At 52.4% G+C, this 13,360-nt stretch overlaps 1 long non-coding RNA gene across 1 annotated transcript; it reads right to left on the minus strand.

Annotated features, from left to right (window-relative positions):
• Positions 1-2,647: 2,647 nt before the first annotated feature.
• LOC129050156 (uncharacterized) lies at positions 2,648-12,369 on the minus strand. The gene is made up of 2 exons (XR_008513684.2): positions 11,735-12,369; positions 2,648-6,216 (listed from the first exon to the last, which is right to left on the minus strand). It is a non-coding gene; the product is annotated as an uncharacterized LOC129050156 (long non-coding RNA).
• Between the last annotated feature and the right edge of the window lie 991 nt (positions 12,370-13,360).

The following is a 13,360-nucleotide window of genomic DNA, read 5'->3' on the forward strand; positions in this document are numbered from 1 at the left end:
GGAAATAATAGCCTTTGTGCTTTTCCTGCTCCCCCCCACCTCCCATCTCACATGTGCTTCAGAATCAGGGTATCCTGGGGTCTCTACCACACTGCAGCCCTGTAGTATCCAGAGTGACTGAAGCACAGCAGCTCTCCTCTACCACCCCCACCCTCCTTCTTGCAGCTCTCTGGCCTCTAGTTCTTCCTCAGTCTCAAAACTCACCTATCTGAAGTCCACCTGCCTACCTACCTACCCTAATTTACAGGCCAGCATGCTCCCTGGGTGCTGCTCTTCATGTTGCAATATCCTCTCCTAAAAAGTCCCTGCGGAGTGTGGCACCATTGTTGGAGGTGGGGAAGAGGGACTGATGTGTCTGCAGAGCCTGCCAGCCACTGAACTGACATTTTGCCTTATTTGCTAAGATAATTTAGTGTAATTTGCTACTAATGAATGAATGCACTTCTTGTTCTTATAGCTTTTGTAATTGCATTGAAGTCCATGTGCTTGCTGACAGCAGTTTCAGCAAATGTTCCAGGAACTGAAGCTGGCCAGGTTGCAGAGGGCTCAGCCTCCTTGGGTGACCATGCTGAGGGCCTTGGTGACCTATGAGGCATGGCCAGGGTGCTGCTTTTCTCAGCGTCCTCCCGTCCACTGCAGCCAGGAGGATCTGGGTCAGCCCAACAGGAGAATATGCTGGCAGCCAGGGGTTCTGGGCCTAGGACGTTTTTGGAATGGGCTCTGCAGTGCTAGGAGAAGAGAGTGCATTCTGTTCTGTCTGCAGGATGGGTGATGAGGGAGTCAGGGGAAGTATAAGGGAGAAGGGGACAGAGATGACTGGCGAGTGGCAGAAGTTGCATGTTTCATATTCAGTCGTGTTTATAAGCATTTGCTCCAGCTCCCCCCATCCTTGGGTATGCCCTCTCTCTCCTCTGCCTATGCAGATCCTATACACCCCCTCCTATGTATCCCCCCAGATCTCTGCAACTCCATGTTTCATAGCTACGATGAAGCACTTGCTCATTCATTGCACTCTGGGAACTCATCTCCCCAGAGCAGGTCTGGCTTGCCCCCAAGCCCAGAGCCGGGCACAGAGCAGCTCCTGTCCTCTGGTCTGCTGCAAGCAGGAGGTACCCAAACCACGTTAATTCAGGTCTCTGAATGGAAGTAACTAAGGCTGAAGTTTACTTCTACACTATCCATGAAAAAAGGATTTCCCAGCAAATGAACAATGTAAATGAGGCTGCCAAATGGTGCTTCACCTATTTAAAGGAATAATCTATTTTAAAAATCTTTTAGAAGCTTTTAGTTACCCAGAAACAATTGATACGGTAATTGCAAGCCATTTTTTAAATTTACTTATTAGAGAAGACTCCCTAAGCTCTGTTCACCCACTCCCATGCTCTGCTAACCCTTAGGGAGCTGGGTATTAAATGCTCGGTGTCCTTGTAGGCCCCATCTGTAAAATGGGGTCAAGAGTAGTACTTTCCTCTCCCTAGTTGACCAAAATGGACAGAGAATGCCCAAAGGACAGAGCCTTCACAGGGCCACCTCACCTGCACTTACACAGTATGAATGGACAGATCTGGGCAGATGGCACTGGACTCAACCAGGACAAAAGAGAGCTTTGACCTGAGACCAATAGGGAGGGGCTGGATGGTCAGACAGGATTTGTGTGGGGAGGATGGGGGTGGCAGCAGAGGCGATGTCTCATTGCTCAGCCCAAGATGGTAGCTGAAGGAGCCCCAGGCACAAGGAGAAGCAGCCATGGCCCCCTGAGCACTGGCACCGCAGATCCCTGGCCTGCAAATCGATTCTGCTTTCTCAGTTTGATGGGCTTGTTGGCTTCAGCTTGGGGAGGAAAAACAAGCTTTCTCAAGGACAGGAGCCGTGTCAGAGGTGGCTGTGGTGCCTCCATCCCTGCCGCACACCCCACCCCCACCCGGCCCTGCGAGAGATGCTGGGTCACTGGGCAGGACACCATTCTTAGCCTCTCCCCTGGCCCTAGCCAGGCCTCTGTCTGCCTGGTGCTGTGGGGTGAGGCAGGCCAAGATGCCTGGGCTGAGGGGCTCCTGTGGGCAGTTGTCTGGCCCTGTGCACCTGCTCGCCGCGGCTGCTCCTGGTCCAATGTGTGTGGCCCTGGATGGATGTGTGCATTTGGTGGGGTGAGAGGGTAGATAAGAGTGAAGACAGGAAAGCAAAGGGCAGCATCCACAAACTTGGAAACATCAGCCTGCTGAGAAAGGGACCCTCAAGCCCCTTTTCCACAGTATTGCTGAGCTCTAGAAAGGGAGGAATTGGGAGCAGCTGGGAGCAAAGCTCAGCATATGACCCAGAATAGGACAGGCTCAGCGCCGTGTCCACAGGACTCTGTGATACACCTCTGTGGGTTTCAATATGAGGACAAGAGGATGGGTATCTGAGCAGCCACTTCCTGCATGCGGTGACGCAGCCCAACACAGTGGGCTTTTCCATTTTGCAGCCCCCACAGAGCCAGCCCCTCCAAGGGAGCACATGTTTCATTGGCAGCAGTGGTGGCAGTGGCAGCTAAGCCCTCATGGGGCACCACTTCTCCCAACCTCAGCAACCTTCTCTCTCCTCCTGTGGTTTTCCTAATAAACACCTTTAAAATATTTATGAAGGCAGCTTCAATGAAGTTAACACGAGATTGCTTCAAAATGATTTTCTTCTAACAGCTTGAGCATGGGCTCCATTTCCCAAGCTCCTAAGGGCAGGCCCATCAGGGTGAAACCCCAGGGTGGGCATTCAAGGCTCTCCATGAATGAGCTGAGCAGTGGGGATCCCTTCCCTCTCTCAGGGCCTCCACTGGGGGCCAGGTCTGGTGGCAAGTGTGGTGTGACAGTGTCATAGGGCTCTGGGACTGGACTCTGGCAGAAGGGGTCTAGGGGATCAGGCAGGCCAATTAGGGCTCTGGAAGAACTCCTGACATGGGAAGAAGCTGAAAACTGGAAGTTTCTCTAGAACCATGGATAGCACCTCCAACCTGTGCCCCTGGGGCACTGAGAAGCCCAGAAGCTGGGAGCTAGGACTCCTCGGTCTCTGTCCCACTTTATTGATAGGAATGGAGAAAGGCTGTACTCCAGAAGGAAGTGATGAGTGCCATGGGTTTCTAGGGAGAACCCTGGACTGGGATGCTGTGGCCACTGAACAGTTGGTAGCTGAGCTTAGCTGCTCCCCAGCCGCCCTGGGTAGAAAGGACACGATGGCAATGCCTTGTGTGCACATGTGTGGGGGTGGGTCGGGAGTAAGTCAGGATCTGCAGTTGGCCCTCAGATTTGTCTGTCTGGCCTTTGAAACTCCAAGAAGCCACCACCTACCCTCGTTCTTACACAAATCCCTGAGCTGCCCGCTTTTGGACAGGTAGGATTGTACCTTGTCCAATCTCTTCCCGGCACAGATGGGGAAACTGAGGTTCCTCCCCATCTCCCAGCCTCTCCCCAGGCTAGAAGGAAAATCCCATCCGTATCTATCTGGCATGCAGACAGAGAGGAGGCCCTGATGGATAAATTTTGGGAGGAAGGTTCTATTCTCAATTCTCACCCCACTCATCCCCAGAAAAGTCTCTAACAAGAGCTGTTTTCATCACCATTGCCTAAAGCCTGGAGCTGCTCTAATTACGTGTCAGGCTGGAATTTGACAGGAAGCATTTTAATTATTAATTTGAAGTGTGCTGAGCATGGGGTGGAGGAGGGCCGGCTCTCCAAGCTCAGGCCCAGCCCTGTCTTTTGGGACCTCATTAATGATACCTCAGACCTCCCAGCCTTTCTTCTCCAGATGGAGCCTCTTCCCTGCCATGGCCCAGGATCTGCACCTCCCACTCTTCTGACCTTCTAGCCTCTCACTTTGCACCATGCTTTCTTGTTTTCCTTATTTTCCTAAGCTGTTTGGCACAGAGTCTACTGTTCTCATTACACGGGACAGAGGAGACTGAGGTGCAGGTAGAGCAGGGAGTCCAGCGGATGTCACAACATGCGTTAGCCATAGGCAGGGCAGGGCCTTTTGGGGTTCTTTAGTTGTTGCCTGACAGCACAGGTGGCCTTCTGCAGAGCTGTCTCTCACCTGTTGTGTGCCATCTTTATATCCATATCATCTAAGATGGCATGCAAAGTTTTTTCAGTTTGTTGCCTGCATCTAATTTTTTTTTTTTTTTTTTAATGCAGAGTCTCGCTCTGTTGCCCAGGCTGGAGTGCAGTGGTGCGATCTTGGCTCACTGCAACCTCTGCCTCCCGGGTTCAAGCGATTCTCCTGCCTCAGTCTCCTGAATAGCTGGCATTCCAGGCACCTGCCACCATGCCTGGCTAATTTTGTATTTTTAGTAGAGATGGGGTTTCACCATGTTGGCCAGGCTGGTCTGGAACTCCTGGCCTCCAGTGATCTGCCCGCCTTGGCCTCCCAAAGTGCTGGGATTACAGGTGTGAGCCACTGTACCCAGCCTGCATCTGATCCTTTTAAGGAGCAGTTTCTTTGCTTCATTTACACTCAGGCATGGGTGTGCCCTCTGGGCTCAGGGGCCAGACCACTTGTCCACTCCCAGCTGAAGTAGAGTCAGAGCCTGTCGTGGACTAAGGACATCATTTTGCCCATTTCCTCTCCTGCCCTCAATTAAGATTCATCCTCTGCTCATTGGTTGTTTTCTGGGTTTAACCCCTGGCACTGTCCTGTGTGTTGGGGCCTGTCTCTTCTGACACACGTCATTGTTTCTGCATTCTGGATTCAGGGCCACAAAGCTGCAGGCTAGGATGCAGCCCTGGGGCTGAAGATTCTGCTGTGTCACATGGGTCTAGCTGCTGCTGTGGTGTGTGAGACTGAGATTGCATTTCTGTCCCAGGCTTCCTTCCTTCTGTTGCTGGCCAATCCCCTTCCTCTCCAGGGCATCCCTGCTTCTGCCTGCATCCCAGGCTCAGTGCTCAGGAGCCCGTGCTCAGCCAATAGCCCCTACTTCATTTCTTGATGCAACCTTCCTTTGTGTTAGATTCAGCGCTATAGTTGGATGGGAAAGTCATGATCCACTAGGGGAGATAAGCATTTATGTGAATTTGATCTAGGCAGAACTGTGGGGTCCAGAGGAGGGATCAAGGAACCCTGGAAGAATTGGGGCAGATTTTCCAGACATGGTGATGTGAGAGCTGTGTCTTGAAGGACATTTGGTATGTTATTCATAGTTGGGTGCACTGAACAGAAGCAACTGTATTTTAAACAGAAAGGAATTTAGTACAGGGTATTGGGTGCTTGCAAAGACTGAAGGAGCCAGCTTGGGGCTGGGTCTCAGGAAATGATTTTTTTTTTTTTTTTTTTTGAGATGGAGTCTTGCTCTGTGGTCCAGGCTGGAGTGCAATGGTGTGATCTCAGCTCAATGCAACCTCCACCTCCTGGGTTCAAGCTGTTCTCCTGCCTCAGCCTCCCTAGTAGCTGGGATTACAGGTGTGCGCCACCACACCCAGCTGATTTTTCTTGTTTCTTTTATTTTTTTTGAGACAGAGTCTCGCTCTGTTGCCCAGACTGGAGTGCAGTGGCGCGATCTTGGCTCACTGCAGCCTCTGCCACCTGGGTTCAAGCGATTCTCATGTCTGAGCCTCGCGTGTAGCTGGGACTACAGGCACACACCACCATGCCTTGTTAATTTTTGTATTTTTAGTAGAGATGGGGTTTCACCATGTTGGCCAGGCTGGTCTTGAACTCCTGACCTCAAGTGATCCACCTGCCTCAGCCTCCCAAAGTGCTGGGATTACAGGCATAAGCCACAGTGCCTGGCTAGGAAATACTTCCAGAATACAGAATTGACCAACCAGGGGGCTGCTACTTTGTCATGCAGTAGGTTGAATAATGGTCCCCAGAGATGTCCATGTCCTAATTCCTGGAGCCTGTGAATATTACCTTACCTGGCAAAAAGGACTTCGCCGATGTAATTAGGTTAAGAATCTTGAGATGAGAAGATGATCCTGGATTATCTAGGTGGGCCCAATATAATAACAAGGGTCCTTATAAGGAGGAGGCAAGAAAGCAGAATCAGGAAAAAACAAAGGAGATGGATGACAGACCAGGAGCTGGCTTGAAGACGGAAGAAGGGGCTGTGGAGCCAAGGAAGGCAGGCGGCTTCTAGAAACTGGACAAGGCAAGGAAATGGCCTGTCCCCTGGAGCCTCCAGAAGGAACACAGAGCTGCTGACACCTTGACTTTAGCCCAGTGAAACCGATTTTGGACTTCTGACCTCCACAGCTGTAAGAGAATAAATGTGTGTTGTTACAAGCCTGAGTTTGTGGTATTTAGTTATAGCAGCAAAAAGAATATGGGGAATGGGGGAAGAATCGTTGGAACCATTGGGTTCAACAACATGCTTCAACAACCTGATCCAGGGTACAGAAAGAAACCCATCGCTGCTACCCTTCCACACCCCTGAATCTGAGGCCTCAGCACTGAAATGCTGCTGCAGTTCCACAGGCGGTCTTGCTGGCTGAAAGCAGCCAAAGATAGCCTCCAAATCTGCCTTCCAGGTCTTGCCAAAGGGCCTCTAATTGCTGGAACTTAATTCACACACAACTTCAGCTGCAAGGGAGCCCTGCATGTTTAGCTTCCCAGCCACTGCAGTCTAGCAAGGCCACGAGGAGATGACAGGAAAGGGATGCTGAGTGTTCACCACACATCTCAGACACAATGGGGAATAATTCATGATGAAAATGAGTAATATGCATTAGAACCTGCCCAAGGGCTCACCAGGAAAATCTCCCACCAGCCCATGCATGAGTATTGTACCTGGCCTCTGTGTAAAGATGAAGCTAAGCTATTTGCCCAAAAGTCCCACAGCAAGGAAGTGACGGAGGCAAGTTTGAATCCAGCTTTGGTTTACTTTAGCACTTGAGCTTCTAACCGCTACACAGTACTGAGGACGGGCAGGGTCACTGCCACGAGGGGAAATGGCCTTGAAGAACACAGAGGCATGAAGTAACCAGGCACTTCAGGGAACTGCAAGCAGCTCCTATGCCTTGAACAAAAGCTGCATGGAGAGGAGAAGCAAGGAGAGTAGAGAGCAGCAGAGGCTAGGCCACGAGGGTCTCCAGTGCTCTGCCAAATGGCCGCACTGCACTCCTAAAGACCACCAGGCACCATGGAAATCTTTTTTGCTTTTTTCCATAAAAGGTCTTAAGACAGGAGAGCAACAATTTGTTTTGCATTTTGTATGTGAAGAAAGGTTTACACTAGATCAGAGAACTGAGTCACGTAGGAAAGACAAAACCCTGACCCTGTGATGGGCTCAGGGTCATAGACTGAGCCCCAACCCTGGAGACACACTGAGCTCTAGCTGTGGTCATGCACTTAGCTCCAACCCTGGTCATAGATTGAGCTCCAATTCTGGTCATACACTAAGCCCTGATCTAGTCACACACTGAGCCCTTACCCCAGTCATGCAGAGCCTTGATCCTGGTCACACACTGAACCCTGACCCTGTGATGGGCTCAGGGTCACAGACTGAGCCCCAACGATGGAACACACGGAGCTCTGACTGTGGTCACACACTAAACTCCATCTGTGGTCACAGACTGAGCTGTAATTCTCGTCACAGAGCCCTGATCTGGTCACACTGAGCCCTGACCCCAGTGGTGCACTAAGTCCTGATCCTGGTCACACACTGAACCCTAATCCTGGTCATACACTGAACCCTGATCCTAGTTATAGACTGAGCCCCATCCTTGTTCTGAACTGAGTCCTATTTTTGGTCTCTCCCTGGGCCCTACCTCTGGTTGCAGACTGGCCTGTCTTGCAGTTGGGCTCTTATCCCATCCAGCCACACTAGGAAGGCCACTTATCAGTGGGGCAGTCAGGCAAAAGTGTGATTCATTCAATGCAGCCCTTCTCTATTGCTGTGTCCACAGCCCAGGATGCACATCTTTAAAAAGCAGGGAAGTCTGCTTCTGTGACGTGAAAGATGACTGGACATGCTTACTTAGTGCTTGATGAGTCAAGGAGTAGGAGAAGGTGGAAGAGGAGAGGGAGGTGAGTTCCTAGAACATTAAGCTCCCTTTTCTACAATGAAGGGAGCTCTCACTACAAGCCTAGAACTCCCTGCCAACCAGATAGGAATGCAGAGGGTGTAGCAACAACCTGGGACTAGCTGTGCTCTGGCCTGGGGCCTGCTGGGCTTCCGGGAGAGAGATCAGACTTCAGCCTCTCCCACGGCCACAGGCCAGCAGGATCTTACTTAGTGAGATCCTGCACGTCACAGTGGGCAGCAGGCAGAGTGGGCCCTTGGGGCTGGGCCCTGAGGAAACAACCCATTTGTCTGCCGGCAGGTAGGTCCAAGGTACTCACAGTATACTTGAGTCACCCCAAAGTGGCTGCAGATGGGGTAAATCTCTTCCTTGTGCTGGAGCCCTTGCATTACCCTCCACACCCCGCCCCTCCTACTTTCCCCTTCCAGCTCTAGAGGTCACTTGGGCCATTCCCTCTCCACACCCCCAAGCAAATTTCCACTAATTAAAACTGGAATTAAACCACTCTAGCAGCCTTCTGTCCTGTCCCTAAAGTCTCCAGGACTCAAGAATGGGGTCTACCCACTACCAGATGTGATCGTCTCTAGCGTGGAGGAGAGAAACCACTCTTAATGGGCAGCTTGTTAAAATCCCCAGGACATGACTGGTTCTGGTAGGCCCACTTCCAGCAAAGTGCAGCTGCCTGTGAGGCTCTGCTCCAGCCCCACCCTCCTGTCCTGCCTCTGCGATGACATATGGGGCAGGTACTATCCCTCTTGGGAACTTGCAAACTGACCCTGGGAGCAGCCACAAGAATGCCGCCCTGGACCCTTGTTCCTGAGCTCAGGACATTTCCTACGCCCAATATGACAGGGAGGCAGAGAGCCCTTGAGAGGGAAGGAAACAGACGGTGGCGGTGCATATTTTGGCAGGCCCTGGGGAAGGGGCTTCACACATATTTTTTTCATTGAGCCTTCACAGCAGAGCCATTGGTGGGTTTTATAACCTTAAGAAAATGAAGCTCCAAGAGGTGAAATAGCTGATGCAAGGTCACAAAGCTAGGAGGAGATGGAGCCCCAGTCTCGAACCAGGGCTTTCTGGCTCTAAAGCCAGAGTTAGGGTTAGGGACCTCACATTGCATCACTTGTAGGCCAGCCTTCTCCTGGCTGGCCCTGCCCACCATTTGGTCCAGGGTACAAAGCAGCTTCTGAATCTGGCCACGGTTGGGGCAGGGGTTGCTCAGCCATCTTGAGCCTCAAGACTCTGGGAGGGTGTCTGCCAGCCTTGGCCTGCCATGGATCCTGCCCTCTGCATCTGAAGTTTTGGGATGAGGTCTCTGCCAGGGGCAGAGGGTGGTGAGGTGGGGATTATGGATCCTGTTGGGACAAGCCTGGAACCAGGAAGACCCTTTCACTAGCCACACTCTGTCCCCTGCTGTTCCATGTAGGAATCTCTCTGGGCCCCAGTGTGTGCGGTGAGAGTACTGTGCGCAGCTAGAGCTCAAAAGCATGAGGTCTGAGGATCCGAACCTGGTCCAAAAGCCCTGGCAGCCTCAGCTTGGTGTCAGAGCCATGGGTCCTTGTGGCCCTGTGCAGGTGTCATGACCACCATGCTGCCACCCTCCAGGGCACACTGCTGTGGTGTCTCCAGGGGAGCTGTGCTGAGGGGGCCATTTACATAGGTGATAATGTGAGTGGTGGCCCTGGAATTGTGCAGTGGCCCTGGCAGGTGCCCCCAACACTCCCTAGGGAAGGAAGATCTGTTAAGAATGGGGCAGGGGCAGAGGACCAAAGGGAAGAGAGCTCGTCTGAAAGGTACATTGGAGGGCTTCTGGGACAGCCTCCCAAGGCCAGCAGTAGTAGGGAAACCAGGGGATCTGATGCTGATGCATTTAGCTATACCTTGCTTGTTGGGAGCACCGCTGGGCCTTCAGAATATGCAAGCCTATGGGGCAAAGACAATTAAGAAAAATTCCCTTACTGACATCTTGCTATGTCTCATTCAGTACTTGAACGACGGCGATTACTTGGTGAATGAGTTATCCCTATAGCTGGCACTACAGTGGATTGATGGAATAGCAACAAGGGCTATTTGATTTGAAGATTCCCTTATTAACAAGCATAAACTCATCCCTCAGCCCTGCAATGATGCTCTGAATTTAAAAGCAAACAAAGCAAAACAAAACCAAAACAAAACCAAAACAAAACAAAAAAACCACCAGACAAAACTGGGTGAGTGCTTCGGGAAGTCTAGCAGAGGCCGGCTGCCTCAAAGCACCAGAGGGTCAAAGTGGCCTGCACCTGCCTTCACTGCCCCACGACCCAGAATGAAACTTCCTCCCTTTCAAGAAGCCTTTGGGAGTCTTGACCCTCCAACTCTGAATCTGGAGAGGGAGTTAAGCCCCACGGACAAGGGTGGGCCAAGCAAAGGCAAGAGGTGTGTTTATTCAATGTACATTCACTGAGAATGTTATGGAAGCATTGTTCCTGCCCTCGGGCTTGCAATCAACCGGAAGAGACAGCTGTATGGGGGAAGATAAACCTTAGTGCAGTGATGAGGGTGGGTCAGAGATACTCTTAAGACACAGCAGGGCAGAAACGAAGAGACATGGTGAAAGATGAGTTTGGCGTAGGCTGAATTCGCAGGAGTCAGCCTCATATGCCTGCAAGTGCCAGTGTGAATAAATGAGAGTCCGTGGGCCAGTGTGGGGACCCTGGCGAGTGCCTGTCCCACCCAGAAGGGCCCTGCTGCTCAGTTCCTGCTGACTGGTTCTGCGTGGGAATGCCAGCCCAGTGTTGTCACAGCTACTGATTTTTTCAAAAAATCTGAAATCTAGAATTTTACGTAAAACTCTTTAAAAAAAAATGTAGGAAGCAAAACAGGGGCGCAGGCCACCAGTCTGCAACCTGTGGATGAGAGAAGAGAAACATCCAGGGAACTAAAGGGCGAGCAGGGTTAGCTTGACCTGAAAAAGGGTGTTCTCTGGGCTATAGTTCTCAGAACGTCCCCACCCACCCCGGGCAGGAGGACCATCTGCAGCTTCCTGACACTATCCCCAGCCTCCAGCCCAAACACAAGGGATCACATTTGTTTTAGAAAGCCAGAGGAAAGAGTTTTCCTTAAAGACTGGAACCCTCTGGGAGGCCCGCATGTTGCCTGGCAAGACTGAACTCCATGTCTGGGGCGCCCTCTTGAAAAACTTTTTCTTTACATCAGGCATTGGTGTTAAGGCTGTCTTGAGTCTTTACAGGGGCTGGCAGCTTTCTCATGTAGCAGGACACTGCAGCATGTGCCACTCAGTGAAGTGGTGTCAGACTCAGCATGCCTGGGAACATGTCCCAGACCTATATCTCCTTGCCCAGTGGGGCTCCGGCCTCCTGCTCCCAGCCCATATCCCAGCGACCTGCTGACGCTCCCCCTGGAGCCTTTGGGATCACAGATTTACCCCTAACCATCCTCACCGCAAGCAGGCCAGAAAAGCTCATTACCCGTGGTCCTCATCTGCTCTCATTGGGTGGTTTTCTGCCTTTAACCCGCTGCCCTCCCCCCTGGGTCGCAGAGGTATTAAGCCTCCTCTTAGTACTGTCCCTAAGGGAATGGTAGTATCCGGAGAGCAAAAGGGAGAGATGGTGCTGAGATTGTTAACTACAGGCAGGCATCAGAGTTCTGTCCCCTCCCCACCCTCCAAGATCACTACCTATTAGTGAGCCTCCTTCCCCACCTTACCAGGTGGGCTTGGGTCCGGAATGGGGGTTCCTGATCTCACTGACCTCAAGAATGAAGCTGCAGACCCTTGCCGTGAGTGTTACAGTTCTTAAACGCGCGTGTCTGTAGTTTGTTCCTTCCAATGTTCCAATGTGTTCGGAGTTTCTTCCTTCTGGTGGGTTCATGGTCTCACCGGCTCAGGAGTGAAGCTGCAGGTCTTCGCGATGAGTGTTACAGCTCTGAAGGTGGCGCGTCTGAAGTTGTTCGTTCCTCCTGGTGGATTCACGGTCTTGCTATAACTTCAAGAGCGAAACTACAGACATTCACAGTGAGTGTCACGGCTCTTAACGTAGCGCATCCGGAATTGTCGGTTCTCAGTGGGTTCGTGGTCTCTCTAACTTCAAGAATGAAACTTCAAACCTTCGTGGTCAGTATTAACAGCTCATAAAGGCAGTGTGGATCCAAAAAGCAAAACAACAAACACCCATACGATTAGGCAGTCCCCCCATCTAACTGCTACTGTCAGCTCGGGCAGCCTGCTTTTATTCTCTTATCTGGCTCCACCCACATCCTGCTGATTGGTCCATTTTACAAAGAGCTGATTGGTCTGTTTTACAGAGATCTGATTGGTCCGTTTTTGACAGGGTGCTGATTGGTGCGTTTACAATCCTTGAGCTAGACACAAAAGTTCTCCATGTCCCCACTAGATTAGCTAGATACAGAGTGTTGATTGGTGTATTTACAAACCTTGAGCTAGACACAGAGTGCTGATTGGTGCATTTACAAACCTTGAGCTAGATACAGAGTGCCAATTGGTGCATTCACAATCCCTTAGCTAGACATAAAGATTCTCCAAGTCCCCACCAGACTCAGGAGCCCAGCTGGCTTCACCCAGTGGATCCCGCACTGGCCGGCACTCCTCAGCCCTTGGGTGGTGGATGGAACTGGGTGCTGTGGAGCAGGGGGCTGCGTTCCTCGGGGAGGCTCGGGCCTCGCAGGAGGCCACGGGGGGTGGCGGGGGGGGGGAGCGGCAGGGGGCGGCTCAGGCATGGCGGGCTGCAGGTCCCGATCCCTGCCGCGCAGGGAGGCAGCTGAGGCCAGGTGCTAAGCCCCTCACTGCCTGGGGCTGGCCAGCCGGCCGCTCTGAGTGGGAGTGTGGGGCTCGCGGAGCCCACGCCCGCCCGGAACTCGCGCTGGCCCGCAAGCGCCGCGCGGTCCTGGTTCCCGCCCGTGCCTTTTCCTCCACACCTCTCCGCAAGCTGAGGGAGCCGGCTCCGGCCTTGGCCAGCCCAGAAAGGGGCTCCCACAGGGCAGCGGCGGGCTGAAGGGCCTCAAGCGCGGCCAGAATGGGCGCCGAGGCCGAGGAGGCACTGAGAGCGAGCGAGGGCTGCCGGCACTACCTCCTTTGGGAAGCTGCTCACACTCAGCCATTTAGCTAAGGAAAAATTCTCCATCTTACAGGGGTCTCCTGGGAAGGCCCCACCACTGGCCATGGTGCGTCAAGGAACCCCACAAAGATCAGGGCGCCTCAGGATCTTTCCACAGCTGCTCCACAGGCAGTGCCTTGCAGTGACACCTGCAACCCCCACCCCATCCTGCTTTCTTGGGGGTGGAGGACAGGTCGGGTGGTGCCTGGAGACTGGGTTTCTGTGGCTCTTCTAAGATGGTGGGGGAGGAGAGGACACCAGGGT

The sequence above is a fragment of the Pongo abelii genome, chromosome 16, assembly GCF_028885655.2.
Source record: "Pongo abelii isolate AG06213 chromosome 16, NHGRI_mPonAbe1-v2.0_pri, whole genome shotgun sequence".
Lineage (NCBI taxonomy): Eukaryota > Metazoa > Chordata > Mammalia > Primates > Hominidae > Pongo > Pongo abelii.